Raw genomic sequence first — 23770 nt, 5'->3', positions numbered from 1 at the left:
AGCTTGACTGACATAAATAATTTAGTTCCTCGCTATCTTCCTTTTCTTCCAAAACTGCTGGATATTGAGGTGACCCACAGAGTCATCTGAAATCCTCCTGCAAACGAACTCCCTGTTTGATTTTGTTTTCAGCTATTTGGAGCCTATAATTCATGGTAATGTTCCACTGGCTTCAGTAAGATTATATTCTATATTTTTATATTGTTTTTCTGCTGCAGTAAGTGATCTAAGCTCTGAACATTGGGTTTTTCCCCACCCCTCTCCCTACTGATTTTTGTCTCCCCTGAATTATCTTTATCTATCTTATAATGGATTGCCCCTGCTGTTTTTATGTTCTGGCTTTTTGCTAGGAAATTGCATTTCAATTGTTGCCATTGATTTACTCTTGGCTAACCAGGCTTTTTCTCCTCTTTGATGGCAGTGTTGCCTGGGGTTTTGTCCCAGAACGACTGTGACCCTTGGGACTATTAAATAGAAGTGGAGCTGGAACAGTATCAGTAGTTCTGTCTTTCCCATGGCCTACCCACAGCTTTGGGGACATGGTGCCTTGGTGACTAACAAATAATTTGACCACAAGAGGGTACTGAGCAGCGAAGCTCAGGGCTGAGGCAGCCTATGAGCAGAGCTGGCTTTTTGTCAGCAACCGCAACCTGTGTGGCCGTGACACGGACCCTCCTGCACTGGTTGCGCTGGGAGCTTGGATGCTGAGGGTTTTTGGTGGCACTGATCACTTTGCTGTTCACTTTGATACTGAACCTGTTTGATACTGAACATGCTACCATGTCTGTGGCATGTACCAGGTGCTTCTTGTAAGGGCATGAATGCCCTGAAGGATATTCTTTCTTCCCCTTCCCAGAGGTTCTCCCTGGTGGCTTTGCACCCAGGGACTGACAAACATGGGTTAGATCCCGGCTAAGGCCCCAGTTGGACACTTAGCTCCATCAAAGGAAATATAAGAAGGTGAGGGACTTCCAGGAAGCCCATTTTCTGGTGATCCCATGTAGTTTGCTCATCAGTATAACTCCACCAGTCTCATTGTGACATGAGAGCTGATGTTAGAAACTTCTGCCTTGTACTTGGGCCCATGTTTCTCCCTCAGGGAGATTCATGTGCCTCTGTCCGAGCTGTTGGTAGGAAAAATCTGAGTCCATATGACCAACCCTTCCTCGCCAGCTCTCCTTACTCCAGGCAGAGTAACAGGAGTTGTTCCCAGTACACAGTCCAGCACAGTCCTTCCTCAGTGGCCTCAGCAGAGCTGAACCAGCCGGGCAGATGCAGTGTGTCAGTGTGGTGTTAACGTCTTTCTGGCAGGGTTTTGAGTTATCTGAGGGGTGGTGAAATTACAGTGGGAATCCAACTTTGAACACTGAGGGGAAAAAGCTAATATTGGCTTTTTGCTTGTGATTTCACTGGCAATGCAGGAAATTTGGAGCTGACGGGGGAAATGTTTTGGCTGCTGACCCTGAAGTGGGGTGGAGGGATTCAAGTTGAGCTATCTTATTTCATCTTTATGGTAGTGACTCACTTGACACTTGACATTATCCTGTAATTGTAATGTTTTAACCTGAATCTTTACAGATGGAGGACGGACACTAACGGAGCAAGGCTGTTTTGCTCAGCTGGTGTGAAAAGAGCTAACCCAGGTTTGATGGCCCTCAGCCCTTGTCAGGGTTCTGTGCCAGCCTTTCCCCAGCTTTGGATCTGATCCTGTTCCCAGTGAAAGCAATGGAAATACTGTCTCATGAGAGGGTGTTTCTGGTTATCAGGTTCTCTCCAGTTCAAGGCACAGACCTGTTGTTGATGTCTGTACCCAAAGAGAACATCCTTTCAGCCTTGGCCAGAGCTGACACGGCATTTGGCTGTTGGGGCTGTGCTTGGGGAAATGCCTGGTGTGTTTCTCCATGAGGTGGGGGAGATGGTGGCTGAGAGCATCCAGTGTCCTCTCAGGAATACGTGACCTTGAGCAAGGTCATCTGTGTTTCTGTGTGTCCATGTTTTCCAGATTAATGGGGCTACACTGACATCGTTATTTTCTAAAGTATATTGAAAGTGCTCAGAGATCAGCTAGGAAATAATATAGGCAGGTTTATTTATGGTATTTTGGTTCAGAGAGACTGAACCACTCAGTCTGGCCTCTGGCTTGATGCAAACTTTCACACAGATATTCCTATCTGGCTCAAATGTTATGCAGTGTTTCTTTTTGACTCGAAGTTTTGGTGGGCAGAGGAGTATCTGTGGAGTGAGAAGGATGTGTTTTCCAGGGTCCTGAGCTGCCTGTAAGATAGGGTAGACAAAAACGTGCTGTTGCAAAACTAGCAATGGGCATTTTTTTTCATTTAAATAGCCTTAAAAATTATTTCTGTAGGTCTAGAATCCTCACCCCCTGAGTGCAGGACTGGGCTCAACATCAGATTCAACTCCTGATGAATCATTATTTCCACTACTTGTTTTTCATAATTGCTTTTGCTAATCCTCAGCTGCATTTTCATTTTCTTAGTGCTCACCATCCCCTTAATCCATGGGTACAAGTCATGAGGTGTCAACATCCTGCTTGTGTCCCTTGTGATGTCTGATGGAGCTGTAAACACAGGAGAAGACGATCTTTGGTGGGTGTAAATTATCAAAGCTGTGTTGAGATGAGTGGATCTATAGCAACTTACACCAGCTGTAGGAATGCCCACAGGATATTTCTTTCCTGCTGGCTGGAACAGCAGAAAGCTGATGGGGGAAGTGGCCTTGTGTAAGTAAGATATACAGCTGAGCAATTCTCTGCTTCTTTGGTTTGGTCTGTTAAATTTTAGCTAAATAAAATCAATCTTTAGGGTTTCCATGCTGATTCCTGTATAGAGTCAGGTGTTTTACAAGCTCTGTACATCCACTTGGACATACAACAGCCTGTTGAACTGGAACCCCAAGACAGATGCTCCCTGGCAGCACACAGGGACATGCTTCTGATGGAAAGGATTATCAGGTTAAATAAAGTTTAGCTGCTTAAAACATGCAAATAACCAGAAACATAGTTCATATCTGTAATTCTTACTTATTCTGGTACTGATTCCACTTGGGTTCCTTGCAGTTGGTTAAGGGATGGGAAGGCAGAGGGTTTGTTTGGATTCTGCTGCATTAACCCAATGGTGCTGTGTCAGAACAGTAAATGCACCCAAGTCAAACCTTGTCATAATGAAAGGAAATGGTTCTTTTTGAACTTAAGTTGAATTTGCAAAACATCCTACCCCAATCTGTGCCACCAAAACTTTTCAAAATGGGGTCAGTCATAAACAACTTTATTTCATTGCGCTCTCCATGGAATAGGAGCAGAATGAAGGCCAGGAAAAATTATTGAATGGAAAAGCATGGGATCTTTTTAAATAGAAAAAGGAAGAAATTTCTCCTTCCCAGCTTTTCGGAAGGAATTGCAAACAATGGAGGTGAACATAAAACCCAAGATCCAAACCCATCTCCTGAGTTACCTCCCCTGTGTAGGCTGGAGCTCTGCAGCCATCCGGCCTTGGGCCCTGCTCCGGCCAGCGCCAGGCACATCACTTCCCCTCCCGTGTTCTGCAGCTGCATGTAAAGAATCATGGAGCCATTCAGACTGGAAAAGACCTTTATGTGTGTGTTTCTCCCCCGCTTTCTTTCATTCAGGAGCAACATTGCCAGTGGGCAAACACTAATCCATCCTGACAGCTCTGCCCATCTTCCTGCTTTGGTCTGGCAACCAGCAAACAGCTTGATTAAGGTCCCCAGGGCTTTATTAGTGCAGCTTGTTGCCTGCAAATTAATCAACAGGTTTCCTGTGTTTAACTCTTTGCTGGAGCTGGTTGGGAACATTCTGCACTGCTGTGGGCATTGAATCAAGTCTTTAGAACTGGCTTTTAAATACCACACAGGAGAAATAACCCCAAGTGGTATTAGTGGTTTCTTGGGGTAGAAGGTAAAGAGGTCCCGTGGGCTCTGCAGGTGCTGCTCATCCAACTTCCCATCTCTAATAGCAGTTTTAGACTTTCACTTTATTTCTCTTGGCTGTTCACCTCCCCGCTCCCCTTGTAAAATATCCATTATCCGTGCAGAGGGCAGCCAGATGAAACCTGTACTTTGCTTAGTTATTTATAAGAAGTCAGATGTGCTCTGGCCCCTCGAAGTGGAAGTGCAAGCAGAAATGAGACCTCCTTGCTGTTTTAAGGTTTGTTCTGGAGCATGGGCAGAAGTTGCCAGTATGTTGTATTTTGCAGTGTTATCTCTCAGACTTGGGACTTGTCCTTTAATTGTTTGGTCTCACCATACTGGGAGGAAAAATAACTATGTAACTGCTGTGGTTTACCTAAACTTTGATAATGAGCAGAAGATTTGGGGAGCACACACTGAGTTTTCAGGTGGCTGTGCAGATACCAGCATGGAGATGACTGATGTTGTACGGATGTAATGGGTTGAACATTCTCTCATTATTTTGAAGATCACAGGATTTCCACCTTCTTACTTGCATGTACATGGGGAAACCCAGCTCCTTATCTTCATTTTCCATTTCTGTGCACGTTTTCTCATCTCCCAGTTGCTGGAGGCCCAGTCAGTGCATTATATCTGTCTGCATATTCATGCCCATTAGCACTGTGTGTATCTGGTGGACAGACAGACACTGACTGTGCTCCCACACGAGCTCTGGGAGACCAGCAGCACTCCGCACATGGAATTACGTTCGATCTGATCTGGACTTCACCCCACAATGAACAATGGTGAGAACAGGCTGAGCCACGTAGTTTGTATTGATTATTTTTAGCAACAATCAAAGATGGAAGAAGAATGTGCCTGTAGGTCGGTTGTCTCTCTCAGTGGGAGGAGAGCAGCCGGCAGAGGAGAGCTGCCCAGGCCACGCTCTGTGCACATTCCCCCAGGAAGGATGTGTTTCTGCAGTTTGCTCCAGTTGGACAAGAGCAGTGTGCAGTGGGGAATTTGCCAACCCTCTGCCTTCAGCAGCTGCCGAACATCTGCCTTCTGGATGACATACAAAGTCTCACAACTTGATAATAATTTTCATGCCTGTTTTACTAGTAGGCTTTAAAGCATCTTAGCGCTCGATTTCACTTTGTGAGCAGTTCATCCAGGTGTGAGCAGTTTTGTTGCACTCCATGTGTTAGTGGTGGGGGATGAGAGGCACAGAGAGCAGATGTGGACAAGCCCAAGGGTCCCTGGAGGGGAGCTGTCCCTGTGCCTCTTCTAAGAGCTCCTTTCTGATCCCTCCATAAGCTCCTGATGCTCCTGGTGCTGTCTCAGAGTTGAGAGCTCTCACCTGTCCAGGACACAGCCCTTTTTCTGGGGTGACAGGTGTTCTGTGCGCTCCACTGTAGGGCTTTTCCTCCTGTCACCTTCTCTCTTCTTCCCTGACCAACCTTGGAGTGCCTTGCAGGGAGCTGATTGCTCAGTGCAGGTGCTGGTCCTTCAGCCTTACTGGTGATGGCAATTCTATGACAGCCAGAGGTGACAAAGGCAAAGCTGCTTCTTTTGGGGGGACAAACCAGGGAGCTGAAAACCTGTGATTTAGTGCTTTATGCATTTTTGGCCTCAAGACCCATCCATTCCCTGTGATTGCAGGAGGGCTTGTAACAGCAGCAGGAAACTGAAAAGTTAAACCCTTCTGCTTGGTTCCTTTGCCTGTGGTCTGGCTCTGACTCTTTTCTGCTTGCAATAACCAGTAAAGGTAACCCATGTGGGGTAGATCAAAAGGGCATTGCTTCCTGCCCCAGAGCAATGCAAAGGAATTTGCAAACCCTGGAGATAGGGAGAATGAGGCTTCAAATTTGGATCCTTGGCATCTGTGGGCAAAACAGCATGTAGTGAACAAGAGTCAAGCTTGTAGATACCTGTACCACCACTAAGAGCTCCCTGGCAGGAGGCTGAAACACCTGCAGGAGCTGGAGTTCACCCATGATGATCTTCCCAGGTATCAGCAGAAAAGCATGAGCAGAGAAAACACTTTCTCTGCCATTTAAAATGTTGTAACAGTTAACATGCTCTTATGAGGAGGTTCTTTGCAGTGGATAGAGGAAAAAGTGGCAGTTCTGAAGGGTGATTTTAAGACAAATGTCTTCTGGCCATTATAGTCTTGAGGATCAAGGCAGTCTTGGGAGAGAACTGAGAGGTTAAGTGCCAGCAGAGCTGAAAAAAGTTGCTTTATGCAGGGATCTTGTTCATAGAATTGTAGAATATCCTGAGTTGGAAGGGATCCACAGGGATCATCAAAGTCTAACTCCTGGCCCTGGAAAGGACATCCCAACAATTCCACTCTGTCCTTGAAAGCATTGTCCAAACATTCCTTGAGCTCTGTCAGCCTTGGGGCCATGACCACTGCCCTGGGGAGCCTGCTCAGTGCCCAAGCACCCTCTGGGGGAAGAACCTTTTCCTAATATCCAACCTAAACCTTCCCTGACACAACTTCAACTTGTTAGCACGGTTCAGATGATCTTGCTGAGTCTGGCCTTTGCATCAGAGGCACAGCACTCAGTCTCCCATCAGTGAAGGCTTTCCCTATAGGACAGGAGTTTCCACTTTTGCCCATCCCTCAGGATATTTACATTTTTCTGTTGATGAAGGTGCTCAGGCTCAATCTCTTGTCTCCATCCCCCTTTGCCAGCAGGGAATGTCAAAAAAAACCCACTAGAAACCTGCAAGCAGTGGGGTTTGGGTGTGGGAAAGGAGACAAGACATCAGCTCAATTTTCTGCATCGTGCCAAGCGCAGCCGGCTGGGACACATCCCCCTGTCTCAGGTCTGTCACATCCCCAGCGCTCCTCTTGTAGTAACTGCTGGCCTTTGCGTGGCGTGTGACAGCGTGGTGGCAGCTGTGACGCATCCATCAGCCGTGCCTGCTGCCGAGCGTTCCTTCCTGTTGCCAGGCAAAGAGGGGTGACCTTTTCTGAGAGGAGGAGGAGATGGCGGGGAGAGCAATGGGTGGGTGGGAGGCAGTGGCAGCCGTGGATGGGGTTCCCAGGGCCGTGCTGTGCCAGGAGCTCAGGTCAGGGCTAGGTTTGGACACACGGAGTGAAGCTGACAGTTCCTCCCACTTTGCGTGGTGTCGTGGGTGCAGAAAGCCCCATCCCCACCTGCCTACTTGGAATGAGACGAAGCTTTCCCCGGAGGGCCCTGCCATCCCTGTGGGATGCGATGCCCGGATTACGGGAGGAAGTATCAGGATGATGCTTGGTAAAAATGCTACTTATAGGCTGCTGCAGATCTGACTGTATTGCCTTTGGTGTAGGAAATTTCAGGGCACCACTGTGTCCCTCCACCCTGCTCAGCCTGAGGTGAGGCACCGAGCAGGACCAGCGGCAGTGGGTGTTTGGGTCTTGTGCCCTGCTGTGTGACTTGTGCATAAAAGTGTCCCATTGTCTGTACCAGAGGGGCTTTCCTGTGGCTCCAGCACCTGGACAGTGCTCTGTTCTGTGTGTGCCAATCCTGGAGTGAAACGTGGGGTCGCTTCACTAGAAAAAGAAAATCTTTTCCAGGTATTTGAGGTCAGCCTGACATGGGAAACAATTATGAGCCTCTCAGTCTGGATTGGTGCAAATGGTACCATCAATCCACAGAGATGGAGCTCTGTGTGAAGGGGTGAGGTAGAACAGTACCAGACATAACCTGAAATGACTTAACAAGCTGCTCAAGTTTTTAAATGCATGTGTCATTTTTTTTTTAATTTAAATTTCCTCTGACATTTCATAGGCTTCATCACTCAATGTGAAGCCAAGATCCATGTGAGTGTGTGCGGTAGGATTGTTTTTAAATTTTATTTTAAATACAGATGTCTGGAATAACTTTTTTGCACACACTGTAGGAGTGTAAAGGTTTCTAAGCAACATCATTTCATGCTGTTTGCATTAGAGAATGTAAAACAGGGTTCCTTTTTTTAAAAGTCTCTGCAGTGCAGGCATAATTACAGGATCCCATTATGCAGCATTGTGTCTACGGTGAAGCCTGCCCTAATGGAATATTCTGCCTTTGCTGAAGTCTTACCTGCTTTTTACCAAGGCACTTAAGGACTTAATTAGCGTCATTATAGACTGCCACCCCCTTCCTCAGCCCTGTGCATGAAGGGATAATGATCTGTCCAAGCTAGCATGCATTCACTTCCCATGGTTAACAGCACCACATGGAGGGAGTGTTTCGTAGCTCGCTGCTGCTATCTTGAATTGAACATGGAGGAGGAGGGGGGGAAAAATGAAAGCGTTTCTTAGGAGCAATAAATATACTCTGTGTTTACTTGGCCTGGTCTTAGCCATGGAGCTGGGATGGTGTTTGTGACTGGGAGATCCCTGGGGAGCTCCTCTGCCTAAAGCCTCACAATGTGCTGCCGACTGTGGCACAGAGTGGTGCCAGCTGCCTTTGTGCTCAGCCCTGCAGGTGTGGGATGCAGAGCACCCACATGCACTCGATCCTTCAAAAGAGTCCCCAGGAAACAGCAGGAGCCACGTGGATGCAGCAAGCCTTCCTATGATTTGGGATCCACAATGTGGATGTGCTACGTGTGGGCAGCATCTTCCACTGACCTGTGTATACATCCATGCATATGTGCCTGTATGTACATGTGTAAATAGAATGAATAGAATGGTTGGTTTGGGTTGGAAGGTACCTTGAAGACCATCTATTTCGAACCCCCTGCCATGGGCAGGGACACCTTCCACTATCCCAGGTTTCTCCAAGCCCTGTCCAACCTGACCCTGGACACTTCCAGGGATGGGGCAGCCACAGCTTCTCTGGGCAACCTATGCCAGGGCCTCACCACCCTCACTGGGAGGAATTTATTCCAAATTCTAAACTAGTTCCTGCCTGTTGCTCTTGCTGGGCAGTAGGTGTTGGAATTGCTCTGAAAGATGTGTTCAATGGGTTGGTGTGACAGGAGGTGTGGGGCTGGAGGGCACTGCTCCGATGCTGAGGGAAGCTGGAGAGGATCATCCTGCTGCTACGTGACAGCATCTACAAAGCTCCTGTCAGCTGGATGGTCAATTTTGATCCCTAGTGCTTTGATGCTAAACAACATTTGCACTGAGACGCCCAATGGAGTTTTATAAACATCTGGGGGCTTTTTGCATTTTACGAGATGAAGAGTGTTGGCTTTTGTACCAGAGACGAGGCCAAAGGAGTTTTTATTGCTGGTTAGGTAACTTCTCTGGCATGTTGCATTGGGAGCTCTAGACATTATTAATGAGGTGTGTGAGTGCTATGGTGCATGTGTTGTTTTGTGTAATGGCTGTTGCTGCTGAGCCCTGTGCCAGGATGTGTCCATAGTGTTTTCCTACAGGTGTACAACTCTCAGCCCCCTTCACCTCTTGTGTCCTTCCTACCCAACCTGCTTCAGGGTTAGTGCTCCCCCAGCAAGTTTCCTCTGGAGTTTTGCTAACATCTTGTAGGGAGGAAATCTACCCATAACCTCTGCTCTTTGTAGTTCTCGGTTCAGATGGGAAGAGAAACTAAGGGAGTGGTCAGGGGGTTGGGAGGTGGTCCTGTGGGACGTGGCACTTCTGGACATGGAGCTGAACTGCATTCAGAAAAGCTTTTTGAAGGCTTGTGGCCCAGCTCTTATGAAAAGTAAAGATAAGAAAGAATGAGCTGTGATGCTGATGAATTTTCCTTGACTCACTTGAAATCCTGAATGTCACCTGCTTGCTCCCTCACCTGGGATGATGCAAGGAAGTTGCCCATGCTGGTAAGGAACTTTCAAAGTCCAGAGCTGCTCCAGGGCCTCCTCATCCTGGTCTAGGGGAAGGTGTCCCTGCCCATGGCAGGGTGTTGGAACAAGATGATCTTTAAGGTCCCTTCCAACCCAAACCATTCAGGGATTCTATGATCTCCTGCTCTGCTTTGCTTATCCAGGATGACTCTCCTGCATTGTGTGCTTCTAGGAAGGACTGCTGCAGTGATGCAGTGCCTGTTAATTTTTAATACAAGAGCCACTTGGCTTCTTCTCTGGCTCTTGCAGCCTCTGCCCTCAAGGAGCTGTGTGTTATCCCTGCTCAGATGGCTGGGGACATCTCAGCCTCTCACCCTGCCCCACAGAGCAGTGCTTGACATGTTATACATCTGACACAGGTGGTGCAGGCAGTCCTGGCCCCCAGCACAAAGCCCCTCCAAGCTACAGCTGTCCCTCGTGCTTTCCAGGGAGGTGGCTGGATGTCTCGGGCAGTGCACGTTCCGTTTTGCTTCATAAACACTGAAAATGGTGCCAGATGGAGCTTTATAGGTTCACATCATCTGCCCTATGCTCCGTGTATTTTAAACAAACCTGGGAGGGGGTTTGGGCTGGATCCTTGTTTGTTCTTGAAGGAATTGATGCGGGCTTCAGAGTCCTCATCCATCCATCTTCCATATGGAGATAAAAAGTTTTGGCTGAACACTGCTAAATGTGCCGTCATCTATCACAGCGGAGGCGGGATTGTGTCAAGGAAAAATAATCCACCATCAGGCTCAAAGGAAGAAAAAGAGGGGAAAAAAAAGAAGAAAGAAATAAGATTTCCAGTAAAATGCATTGCTTTTAAAAATCCAATTCACCCTTTGCCAAGTCATTGTTTGGTTTTAGACTTGTTTCACATGAAAGCAACCTTTAAAGGTTACTTTTATCCCTCTTTAATGAGCTATAGAAATGAGCCTGGCCTGCTACAGGGCAGAGGCCAGGGATGGGACCGCGTGTGGACTTGATGCTCCCCTTTGGAGTGGCTGTGTGAACTCTACCATCAGCTCCCTGGCTGCCAAATTCTGTAGCCAGCAGCTTTCAGCAAGAGAAATGAAAGAGGATCATTGATGTATATCTCTCCCCTTACTTTGGTGGAAATTATATATGCTGCAGTGTGTGTGGGAGACAGAATAGACATTGCTGTGTGTATTTTTATGAAGCATTCTGGATCCTGGGGGCCAGGTTTCCTGGCACCCCTCCTGTGCTGGGTGCTGAGCTCTTTGGAGATGTGTCCCAGCTCTTGGAAACCTGGCCCCTGCAGTGAGCGTCAACCATCTGCAGACCTGGCCCCCATCCTGCCTATGTGAGCAAGGGGAGACCCAAACCCCCACCCCAGGAGAGTCCTGTGCTGCCTCTTCTTTCCTCTGCTCTGCCCAAGTGTGTTTTGGTGGCAGGCAGGGTGTCTGAGCACCTCTGCAGGGATGGACTGTCCCAGCCCTGACCAGCAGGAGTGTCCAGCTCCTTAAGTGCCTGGCTTTGCTGTCACGGGTGGGCACAAAGGGGGCTCCCTCAGCTCCACACAGTAGTGTGGCTGCATGAGCTAAACAAGACAGGCAAAGACAGCAGCAGGGTCTCTAAACAAGGCTTAGCAATGTGTGTCTGTGGACTGAGCTCTTCCTCTTCCCACCAGATAATCTTTTCTGCCCCAGGCATCACGCATGAGTGGTTCCAGAGCCCCCCAGCCCAGCTGGGAAACCTCCCAAACTGTGGCTTAGCCTTTCCAGTTCGAGGGCTGCTGCATTTTCTCGCTCTGCTTCCAATGGCTGTGCTAGTAAAACATCTCTCTCATTTTTCTTCTGATGCACGTCACGCTGTTTGAAGCTGTTAGGGGAGACCTGGCTGATGCAGAAGGAGCAGCAGTGGGGGGTAAACAAGTGGTGCCGTGCACAGAAACCCCAATGCACTTGTGCCTCGTTGTGCTGGTGTGGTTGTGTGTTCTGAGACAGGACCCTTTGGAAGAGCCATGTCTATACGAGGGTTGAAGGCAGCTGTGAGGGGCTTGGTGGTGATGCTGTCTGTGCTCCAAGGGGGGTGATTTTCACATCCCCACTGTTGGGATGCAGCAGCAGTTTGCAGTCAGTGTGCAGCTCTGCCTCTGGCCCCTGCAGCAATCTGGCTCCTCATGGAGCTGAGCTGAGGGACTGAGTGGCCTCCCCGAGCCCAGCAATGAATAGGTACAAGGTGGCACTTGTTTCTAAGTCTCTGCATTACCAGCCCATGCTCCCTCTGAGGCCTGCTTGGTATGGGTTGAGTGGGCTTTAAACATAAGCTGGATGTGCTGCTGCTGCCTGTGATCCCAGTGATCCCAGTGTTTCTGGGGTTGAGAGCCTACTGGGTGCTTGGGGAAGCAGAGAGGAGGTTGGCAGCTGCTCAATTCTTGCTGAACAGACCCCTCTGCCCCTGGAGGCTTGAGACAATGAGGCAGCTGTACTTACAGATGTGGTCTTGCCTCTCCTTTTCTACATACATGTTGCTGTCCCTGGACATGCTCTGGGCTTCCTCTGCTTATATTCAAGTCGTGGGTTTTAAAATCCCTCCCTGTGCTGCTCTTGCATAGGCTGGAATTGACTGTGGCTTCATGTACCCTCTGCACCTTCTGATGCCTCCTGTGCTGGGCAGAAGCAGGGGCTGAAGGGTGTTTTGGGCACTCTGTGTGTTGTCTGCCCCTATTTTTTGTATATATATACATATATATATAAGTATATATGTATATATAAATATATATATATAAAATACTTTTCCTCCCACAGGAACTCATGCACTTATGCACTCTAGGGTCTCTGGGGGTGAGATTTGGGAAAATTAAGACTTTCTCCCACTCCTGGTTGCCTGGCAGGCTTTGTTAAAGGGAGAGCACTTTGGACAGTGTTTGCTCAGCCAGTGGCTTGCCCCAGGCCTGTAGGGGACACAGGACAAGTGGTGAAATCAGCCAAGTGACAAGAGGGTAATTGTGAGAAGCACAAAGCGTGGTCATGGTGCACAAAACTCTGTCCCAGAACAAGGATGTAAAAGAGAGAAGAAACAGGCTGGAGCTGCTGTGGTCCATGGATGGCCTGGGCTTCCCTGTGCATTTCCAGATGCGACCTTGCAGAGTCACAGGTCCCCTGGTCCCACGAGCTGTGCTGGGACAAGGACTTTCCTATCAGTAGATCCATTATGGTTTCAGGTGGTTTTGGCTGTCCTTTCCTCAGGTGGACATGCATCTTGGTGGAACAGGGAAAAGTAAATTGTACTGCAAGAGAGCAGAGCCTCTCACTGAGTGTTTTTGATGTGGCTGCAGGGCCCAAACTGCTGACCTTAGTCATGCCCTCCTGTAGGCATTTTCCTGAATCCCCTTTCCTGGCAGAAATCATCTCCATCTTCCTTTTGTGCGGGAGGGGGTTTTGTGTGAGAGGTTTTTACAGGAGGACTGTGATGATTTTCCTGGTTTTGCTGCTGTTGTGTGAAGGCTGACGGGCGCTTCCCCCCGCAGCAGGACCAGCCACCCAGGGATGCTCCATGTGAGCAGGATGTGGTGGCTTGGAGAGGATCTGTCTGCTGGGGAGCCGCCAGCATGGAAGGCACTCTGGAGAAATTCCCCATGAACCAGAACTGAGGAGGATGCTGTTTTCTGTAGAAGTGTCAGAAGGCCACTGGAGGCAGTGGGCAACAGAGAGCAACTTTCCTATGGGAAAGTAAAGACTTGTTCCATTTTTAACCCTTGGTAATTGAGTCCAGGGTGAAATGTGACCCCAGGTTACATAGTTCTAATGCCTTCCCTGTGCGCTGGGCTCTGGGCCCTTAGGAGGGGGAAGGAGCAGTTGTTTGCTGGTTTTGGCCCAGCTCCATGAAGAAGCAAATTTGTCAGTGCCTGTAAATAATGAAAATCGGGAGGCAGGAAGTGGATGTCTCCTTAACAGCCATCAGAGCTGACAGCCCTGTGTGTGGCACTGGGGACACCCACCCAGGCCATTGTGTGTAGCTCAGAAGAAAGCAGAGTGGCAGGGGAGTTTGGGGTCCCTGGTGGGGCTGTGAGGCAGGAACATGTCCCTGTGAGAGTCTCCGTCCTGGGAAACATGTGAACTGGCCCTGGACCACTGTGGCAGGAAGGAAGACAGGCTAGATAGGCAATCTTTTTTGGCAGGGGTCTCTCCTCCCTGCTCAGTGCAGGTATAATGACCTTTCCATGCTTGGCTCTCAGCAGACATTCATGGATGGAGTTGTCCTGCAGAGGCAGGGAAGTAATGCCAATCCTGTGTGATTAGCAGGAGCTGGGATGGGTGCTTGTGCCATTACAAACTATCCCTGTGAATCTGGGAGTTCTGCAGGCGCCTCAAGTGTTTGAGGAAGGACTGAAAGTCGCACCCAGCAAGGGCACCTCACAGTACCAGCGTGCACGAGAGATACATTATCTTGGGCAACTGGGATCTCCTCCTGCTCCCCTTCACCTGTTATTTCCAGGAGGCTTTGTAGTGATGGTTACACTAAGACAACAGTGATAAAAAATTTATTTGAGCCTTGTCATTAAAAATAGATGGCTGTAGCCTAAAGGTGACTTGTCGGGTAACTTGTGCTTACTGTTCTGCTTTGTTATGAAGCCTCAAAATTACTGTTGCTTTTTTCTTGACACTTAGTTTTTTTTCAGCCTTACAAATATTAAATATGCCACGTCAGGTTGGTTTTGTTACAGTCTCTTAGGAAGAACTGCCCACTGGGAACTTTCTCTGCCTTGAGGATGTCAACAGATCATTTATCCTCCATAAGGAAAACAACAGACATGACTGTAAAATAGAACTTAGAAAAAAAAAAGTGAAGTGGAGAGTTAGCAACAGTCAGCAGTTCCTCTGGATTTGTTTCTTCAAGTATCCTTGTTCTAAATTGCCTCCTGTCCACAGAGACTTTAAGGGAAAAAGGGTAGGGTACACAAGACCTGAGTTTTTGGTGTTAAATACTTCCAGACCTCCTGAGGCCATCAGGAGGGAGCAGGCCAGCTGCTGGTGAGGCTCCAGATGTTGCCTTGGGGAATGGATCACCCCTGGGAGCTGGCTGGCTGCAAGCTCTCTCAGATGCCTTCCCCTTCTGTTTGTGTGAGGCAGCTTTTATGAGTCTTATCCCCCAAAATGGCATGAGATTGATCTCTGGGGCTTCCTGGGAACATGGGGTGGGGAAGAAGAAGTGACAGGAGATCAGTGGAAAGCCCAGAGGATCTTCAGCTCTGTGCATGGATCTCTAGATGCAGGGCAGGGGAGGACTGGGTGGGTTTCACTGCCATCCCCAATGTCTCTGTGGGGACACAAAGCTGAGCAGGCTTTGTCCCAGAGGTTTTGTCATTGCTGGGGAATCACACCAGGAATCTGCAATGCCTGGATGTGACAGGCTGGCTCCAGTCCCTCCTGGTGCCTCACAGACTTGGGAGCAGCCTGGGCTACATGGAGGAACATTTCTGCCTCTCAAACTGCTCTGAGATGCAGCTCTCCTGAGCTTCCCATCATCAAAATGATGGTGCCAATAGGGCTGGAAGGAGACGAGGGAATGTGTTGGAGTGAGGTGGCTGGAGATGTAAAAGACAGGCTGGAAGGGAGTGTGGCACATGGTTCAGAGGAAGCCATGACAAAAGGGAGGTGGGGTGGTGGGGTGCAACGAGTGGCAGAAGCTCCATCACCTGTGGGTGAGTGCCTGGGGAGCGTCACATCGCTGTGTAGTGATGCTGCCAGCATAGGTCATGTCACAGTGTGCAGAGCTCCCCCGAAAACAGGGAGCCATTCCTTTTGTTCTTGAAGACAAAGGATCTCTCTCTGGATCTCTTCCAGAACATAAAGCTTTGGCGTGGAACAAGAAATTCTTTTAACCCTGCTCCCCTCTCAGCCCAGTAAACTGGAGGTGCCGACCAATCCGGGCACCTCTTCCACCTCTTGGAAGTCCTGGGAAATAAATGTTTTGCTGCTACTGCAAAATAATTAGAAAAGGGGATTTGTGTTTTGTTGTTGGATGTGCTTTTTCCTACCTCCTTGATTAATCTTGGATGCAGATGCTAGTCATTAGCTGTGCAGCTCAGGATTTGTGTGCATTGCCAGGACTTGACCTGCATCTTGTAGCAACAAAAGCAGATGAAACATCTGCTTGGGGGGAAAAAAAAACCCCATGGAGTTTCCTGCCAGCTTGGCTGGGAGAGAGGAAGGGACAGGAGGGTGGAGAGGGCACAAACAAGATAGTGTTCAGGGTGGAAAAATGTGATCTGGATTCTCCATAACAAACTTGTCTCTCAAGGGCTCTCTGAGCCAGTGTGAACTGGAATTTTGCAATGACTGGAAAGTCCAAGCCTCCCAGTCCCTGAGGATGATGAGGGGCAGTTTGCAGAGAGGCATGGGTGGGTGGGAACGTCCTCCCCAGATTCTCTTGGGAGGTGTTGATTAGGGCCACTGTTGTTAGAGCTGATTGACCACTGCTGAGCGGGGAACAAACAGTGATGTCAGACAAAGGCCACCAGCCGGGGTGGGGGGAGGGGGCCTGTGACACTGTGACACCGTGCCACGTTGAGGATATTAATTCTCAAAGAGCTGTTATTGCTGAAAGGCTGTATTGTTCCTCAGAGAGGGACAGATGACAATCTAAGTCATCCTTGTTGTTCCAGCTGGTGGTCCCCAGCAGTCACTGGGAACAGACCCCATCGGTGCTGCTGCTGCTGGTGATGGGACAGCATCTCCCAGGAGTGGCTGCTGGGTGGTCTCGTGGCAGTGGCAGCCCTGTGCTGAGCTCACCTGATGTGTCAGTGAGGCACAGAGGAGACCACAGCTGCTGCTACCAGCCCTTGTGCGAGTTGAGCATGTTTGCTTTGTCTCGTTTTTGGGCTGGGAAGGGCATGTTCAGGGTGATGCCAGATACCTGAAGGGAACCTACAAGAAAGGTGGAGAGGGACTTCTTACAAGAGCATGTAGTGACAGGACAAGGGGGAATGGCTTCAAACTGACAGAGAGTAGGTTTAGATGAGATATCAGGAAAAAATTCTTTACTGTGAGGGTGGTGAGGCCCTGACACAAGTTACCCACAGGAGCTGTGGCTGCCCCATCTCTGGAAGTGTTCAAGGCCAGGTTGGAAAAGGCTTGGAGCAACCTGGTCTAGTGGAAGGTGTCCCTGCCCATGGCAGGGCTTTTGGAACTAGGTGATATTTATAGTCCCTTCCAACCTAAACCATTTTATGTTTCTATGTGGTTTTTCAGGCAGCATCTGGGTGTGTGGGATTTGAAATGAGCAGTCCTGTTTTCCATGTGGAAAATAAATGCTCTAGTAAATGAGTGAGAGGAATCCCTGGGGGCTAATGAAGCATTGTGGACACCAGTGGATGTGTTTTGGATACTTCAGGAGGGACAGATATTCTTGGGGTGACGGGAGACAGGGAGCTGATGGGACAGCGGTGCATTCAAACTTGAGAAAAACTGCTGCAAAAGTGAAGTTTGCTTCGCCTAGAAATTAATTTTCAGTCTCTGACCTGTGGAGCTTGTGGCTGTCCTTGCCTTCACTGGAGATAAAAGGTTTCCACAGAACCCTTTCCAGCAAGGAGTGTGGCTGGTGTCACAGAGCAGTTGCAATATAAGACTGTCTTCAGGGTTTGACGAGTCATCCTGTAACATATGAAGTAAGTTGCTATTTGCAGAAAGGTTTTGTGGAAAAGGCACTTAACCCGGAGGAAGAGGTCTGGTTTCCAGAGCAGTCAGCTTTGAGCAGATGGCGTGTACAACTTCATGTGCAAGGGGGGGCAAAGTTAAACTTTTCTCTGACAAGATAAACCCAAAACAAACCAGGGAGGCAAGGCCCACGACCATAAGTAAATCAGTGTGGAGCTATAAAAAAAACAACTGGTTCCTGGCAGGCAGCTTCATGCATGGGCCCTTCAAGTGTCCTGCCTGCCCAGGCTGAGCTGCCGATGCCTGGGAAGGGGATGAAAGAGCAGCAAAGAGTTGATTGCTGAAAATTTCCTTCCTGATGCTGAGGAGGACGAGCAGTTCTTCCTCAGGGTGAATCACGCCCCGGCACTAAGCAGCTAATCCTGCCGACTGTGGCTGTTCCCTGATAAGCTATCCTGCCAACTCTGATGAGTTTCCAGCAACTTCATTAGAAAAAATAATGTTAGAAGCAATTGGAAGTCAATTCTGTTTTATGTGACTAATGTTAATTATTATTACTTTTGTTAGTTAACCTAATCCACCGAGATTCTCCCATTAATAGATGTTACTAATTTGTACTCAGAGTACACTGTCTTCCACCGGTGGATTTCAGAGCATTTCCCCCATTGCCCTCTATTTTGTATTTAATGTAGCTTAACATTTTATTTAAAGTTAATTATTGTGAGCTGTAAGTTTCCACAGTCTCCTATAAACATCAACTAAGCTTTGCAGTCTGGGTTTTTTTTACAATGTGTCAGGCAAAGAAACACAGGACAACAGTTTGGGAATGCTGGAAGGCGTATGATTGAAAATGGAAATTGGCAGATAAGTGATCTGGAATAGTGCATCGCTCTCCTTGCAGGAGGTAAGAACTGTGCTGTGTGTGGATGCAGAAAAGAGCAGGTTGACATAACCTGAATTACCTGCTCATGAGCAGAGAGTGGTCTCTGACTCCTCTCTGTGCTCTGGTTTAAGATGGAGTCACAGCTGGTGATGTAGCACAAGGAGTTTTTGCATAGGTGCAAACCAGTTTAAGGACTATCAAGACTTTAGGCTGCAAATCCTTTGATCAAAACCTTTATCTTGCTTCAGTTTTTTTGTTCACCCTTTTTTTATCTTTTTTTTTTTTTCCTTTTCTCCTCTGTGAGGAACTGTACCAGGGCAATCTAAGAGATCTTGTGCCATGTTGGACATGGGTCCCCTGGCAGGGCTTGGAGCAGAGCAGCTGGACTCCCTGGAGCTGCTGGCTGGCAAACAGTGCCCCTTGCCCACTCAATGTTGCTGGGGGGGATGGTTTGAATGCAGCCTGCAAAGAGACTGGTTTAAAACAGGGTCCAGGGCTCCAGACAATCTCTGTAGCTTCAACACATGTTCAGGCAAACCGTGTGTATAGTTCAGCACATCGAGTTGTGTTAACAAAGCTCCTTGCCAGTGAGTGGAGTGTTTGTTTGGACATGGCACTGTGATCCCTGTATATCTGGGCAAGGATTATTTTCAATGCTAAAAAAACAACAAACCACAAAACTATGGAATTTATCATATAGAAGCAGCAGTAGGAGGTCAGGGGTTGTCTGAGCACAGCGCTGAGGGCTCTGCTTGTTGTGTTTGGCTTTGAGAGAGAATTCTCAGTGTGATTTTTGGGGCAGCAATCAATCTCCATCTGTTTTAGCTTCTTTCTTTGATGGAGTAACAACACATGTCTGTGCTGCAAGGTAGGGGGGTGCCAGTGGTGGAATGGAATAGTTTGGGTTGGAAGTCACCTTAAATATCCTCTTGTTCCATCCCCCTGCCATGGCCAAGGACACCTTCCACTAGACCAGGTTGCTCCCAAGCCCTGCTCAACCTGGCCTTGAACACTTCCAGGGATGGGGCAGCCACAACTTCTCTGGGCAACCTGTGCCAGGGCCTCACCACCCTCACAGGGAAGATGTAGGGATGGCACAATTCTGGCCACTTTGTCCAGAATTCTTTGGGGCACTGGATGGTAAGTAAATAATCTTTTTTTAAGCAGAGTTCTATCATTAGGTATTTTGTTAAGAAAGATATGTATTAGTTTTGTGCAGTTGAGTTGCTTCTGTACAGCTGAGAGCAGACTTACTTCCTCTGCATTGTGACTGATTAGCTGTGAGTCTCTGGTTGGGTCACTCACCTTCCTGCTCTGCTGCAGTTCTCCATCTCAAATCAGCACAATGCTAATTATTTCTCAGTCTTAGTTTGGAGTGCAACTTTAATGGAAATGTTAGTTTACAGTTATTACTTCACAGTGTATTTTTTGGGAAAAAGCTCTCAGCTTTTCCATAGGGTTATCAGATAGTGACTGGAAACCCCCAGCCCTCTATTTGAGCTAACAAAGGTCATAACAACAATTAATGAAAGTAAAAGTGCTCTGCAGTCAGTTAATGTTCCATTTGGTTATTTATGGGCAGCTTTCTGACCATTGTGAGGAGTATCTGTAAACCTTGTGATTAGTTACTGGGAGAAAGCCACTGTTGGGACATGATAACATTGGGGTTTCTCTGCCCTGCAACTCTCCTGGCTCTGCCTTGGGGCTGGGCAGCTGCTGCACAAAAATAACACTTGCAAAATAACAAGGAGAAATCCTATTTTATTTGTCTGTCTTCTTTTTCTTAACACTCTCCTGTTGAGGAGGGGAAGCTGATGTGAAGCTCCACTTTGGGGACCGTGCGTGGCACTGCAGGAACCAGAGTATGACCACAGGCACAGAGCAAACACCTGGGCAGGTTTTCAGGCAGGGCTACTGACACCTGATGAGCATTTCAGGAGCATCCCTTGTGCTGTCCTTGCTTGGGAAAGCTGTATGTCTGCTGCATTGCTTAGAGGACTCCCTTACACTTACTCACCAGCCCCTTTGCAGTGGCAGAGGAAGGATGCTCTGTTCTGGGACTGCCCCTTTTCTGCCTCCTGCTTCCAGTATGAGCTTAGATTGATCCTCTATTCCCACTCTGCTTTGGTTTCCCATCTCAAAAGCAGTTTAGAGGAATAAAACTGGGAATAAAGCAGTTGCCAGCTTTGCACACTTAAATTCATAGATCATGCCCATAAAAACATCTTAGACAAGAAGCTGTGAATGAAATGAAGTCTCTCTTACCCTGCAACCAACTGGCTCTTCATGAGTGGCCAGTCCAGAGCATGGAGCTGACATGACAAGATTTTTGGGAGGTGATGTGGTGAGTGCTAGGAACTGGTTGGAGTGGCTGGTTATTTTGGAGAGGACAGCCCACCAGGATGGCTCCTGGCTACATCCTCCCCACAGCCCTGTACACTGGTGACCAGCATGGGAACACAGGGCAACTCAGCCTTGCCATTTTTCTTAAGAAGAAAATGTTTGCTGGAGAGTGTTGTCTTGGGTGCAGATGTTTTGTGTCTCTTGTCCATCGAGGTCAGTTGGAGTTCTGCCAACATGAGTGACGTGTGTGCAGCAGAGGCCAAAATCCTCCCGCAGACGAGCGCTGTGGGACTCGTCTGTGTCCTCCGATAGACGGTAGCTTGGCTTTTACAGCATCACAGCACAAAGGGGGCCTGAGGCTGAACTGGTGACTTTGGTGCAAAATCAGGGTAAGAAGATCTTGTGTAGCACCACTGGTCCCCATGCCAGGCTGGTCTGGTCTCTGTGGAAAGCTGGAGATGACTCATTTCCCTTGTGAATTTGTGAGGTCTTGTTCTCTCCTTCCTTTGGGCATCTTGCTGGTAGCACTGCTTCCCCCAACTGCCTGCATGGTGCTCTTTGCTTGTTAGCTCTATTTATAGGGAATTTAATAAGATATCAATTAAAGGAATGAAAACAAACTGAAGATGCCTGTCAGTGGAAAAACTGGAGTGAGGCAAGGTTATCAGTAGTAGTTGTTTAAAATCTTATTAGGTCTTTTTACAGACAGTCCTTGTTGCCGTGGGACAGCTGGGCCAGACCTGTGTGTCCCAGCAGGTCGTGGCAGCCCCTGTGTGGGACCCTGTCCCTCTACTGGGACCATCCTGTTGGGCAGTTCCTGCCTCCCCTGCTCATTACAAAGGGGAGGGATGCTGATGAAAGAAGTGGGCTTGAGGGAGTCCCTCTTTCTAAAGCACATGCTGGATAGACTCTGCTAATTAGCTCTCCTGATTTACTGTTTTCCTGTTTGGGGAATATGGTATTTATGATCCTATGGGGAGGATGTGAGCTGGCATGGAGAGAGGAGATTTCTGATCCTTCAGAGCTTTATGATCCTCTTTCCTCTTGAAAACTCCAGCTGTGGGGAGACCAGGAAATTGGAGATTTGTTTCTGACTGAGTGAATTAGCGTCTGTCTCTCTAAAATCTGTTTCTGTTAGTTTTGCTGCACCCTAAGTATTATTTTGGCTTGCTGCCTCACACCTCTGCAGTGTCAGCATGGGGAGAGCCCCCGGCTGCAGTCAGAGCCCATCCCAAACTGTCGGCAGTCTCCAAGTCTGTCTGGGATCTCTGGTGTGTTCAGCTGTCCCACGGTTTCAAGAGGGTGGGGGTGAACAGACAGAAATCCTCTCGTCGGGGTCCCTCCAGGCTCAGAGCTCCTCCCCCAGCCCCTCAGGCACCAGGGGCTGTGTGCTTTGCACCAAGGGTGTGCCAGCACTGCCCACATGCTCCCAGCATCCCTGTCCCTGTCTTCGAAAGTCACCTAGAACAAATTATTTCTCTTTAAAAGTTTGAGCTGCTTCTGCTCTGTATTCCTGTATGCTCTGCATTCTGTAATCTTTTTATAAGAGCATGTAGTGATAGGACAAGAGGGAATGGCTTCAAACTGAGAGTAGGTTTATACTAGATATTAGGAAGAAATTCTCTCCTGAAAGGGTGGTGAGGCCCTGGCACAGGTTGCCCAGAGAAGCTGTGGCTGCCCCATCCCTGGAAGCATTCAAGGCCAGGTTGGATGGGGCTTGGAGCAACCTGGTCTAGTGGAAGCTATCCCTACCCATGGCAGGGAGTTGGAACAGGATGATCTTTACAGCCCCTTCCAACCCAAACCATTCCATGATTCTATGATTCCCAACCTGGTGATGTTATCCCTTGCCTAGTGTTCTCTCTGGGGAGATTGAGATGAACAAAGCAAGGGCTTTGCCTGGATCAAGTCTCAGCCCCACTCATCCCTACTGTCACTGTCACCTCTTTCTGATTTTTTTCTGCTCCTGCTGCTTTGTCCATCTCCTCCTCCTGTGGCCACCTCTTTCCAGCTGCTTCCTGTTTGTCAGGTACTTCCTTTCTCCTCCACTTTATGCCCCAAAAATTTACCACGCAGAGCAAACTACCTCCTCCAGCCTTATTAAAAACACCAGGGATATGGATGTGTGTAGCTCCTGGACTCCATTTGATATTGTTCGGTCGAGAGCAAGAGGAAGGAAAGTGCTGAGTTGAGGGAATTCAATAGGCACTGTTCAAAAAAAAGACATGTCCAAAAGCACAAACATGATCTCATGCAACATAGATTTTGCGATCTGGGAACTACAAAAGGCTGAGCCTTTGTGTCTGGGCAAACAAAGAAACAGAAATAGCAACCCAGAAATATTAATTCATTGTCAAAATTATCCTCAGTCCCTGGCCATATGATTTATATGGAGCAGAAACCAGGACAGCTCTGCTTTTCTCCTTTATGTAATTGAAAGACCAGTGAAAACACATGTGTTAGACTTAGCTCTGGGGGCTTCTGCCATGCTCTCTAAGACACTGGAGTGGTTTCTTCATGCCTATGTTAGAAAATCAGCCTTCAAGTCATGCAGTGGCTGAAATGCATCTGGGGCCACTGCTGTTTCTAATTTAGGAATATCACTTGGAGGTTATCAAACAAGCAATACTTTGATCCTGCCTTGGCATTTGCACACCCAGCAGCATCCAGGGGGCTCGCTCTGGATGTCCTTCCTGCCAGCTGCCTTCCATCACCATTTCTGTCCAGGAAAAGCAGCCCAAGACCATCCATGGAAAAGAACTTTGAAGGAGAATGAGGACAAACTGGGTTCACAAAAGGCCCTTGGAGAAAGGGAGCTGGGGGGAAGGAAGTGTGTTTCGAAGGTTGGTCTTAATTAGGGTTATTTTCTAATTAGGCTGTCCCAATATATCCCAGTCTCTGTACATCCTCTGGATGTACCATACCTAGGACCAGCCCTGTAATGGGGCCTGGGAAGCCAAGGATATCAAGGGTGAGGAGCTGTTAAAAATGGGAGGTTAAAACAGAAGGTATGACTGGCACTATGCTTGTGGGTAGCGTGAGACCACGCTCCAATGAACCATCTATTTATTGCTATTTCTGTGAAATATGTTCCCCCCCCCTCCCCAGGATTGCTTTTTTTTTCATTTGTATTTGGATGCCTGTGCCTGTGCAGATCAAACAACATACTTCCATCATTACAAGTGAGTGAGTCACAAGGGCCATAATGACTCTATCTTAAAAATAACCC

The 23770-nt window shown here is 48.2% G+C and overlaps 1 long non-coding RNA gene across 1 annotated transcript; it reads right to left on the bottom strand.

Annotated features, from left to right (window-relative positions):
* Window positions 1-2085: 2085 nt before the first annotated feature.
* On the bottom strand, window positions 2086-6811 carry LOC113947229. The gene is made up of 3 exons (XR_003527659.1): window positions 6567-6811; window positions 2381-2578; window positions 2086-2274 (listed from the first exon to the last, which is right to left on the bottom strand). It is a non-coding gene; the product is annotated as an uncharacterized LOC113947229 (long non-coding RNA).
* Window positions 6812-23770: the final 16959 nt, after the last annotated feature.

Source organism: Corapipo altera, unplaced genomic scaffold (assembly GCF_003945725.1).
Source record: "Corapipo altera isolate COAL_440 unplaced genomic scaffold, ASM394572v1 75, whole genome shotgun sequence".
Taxonomy (NCBI): Eukaryota; Metazoa; Chordata; class Aves; order Passeriformes; family Pipridae; genus Corapipo; species Corapipo altera.
Note: the sequence above shows the minus strand (reverse complement) of the source record. Positions and strands in the feature narration are given on the sequence as shown.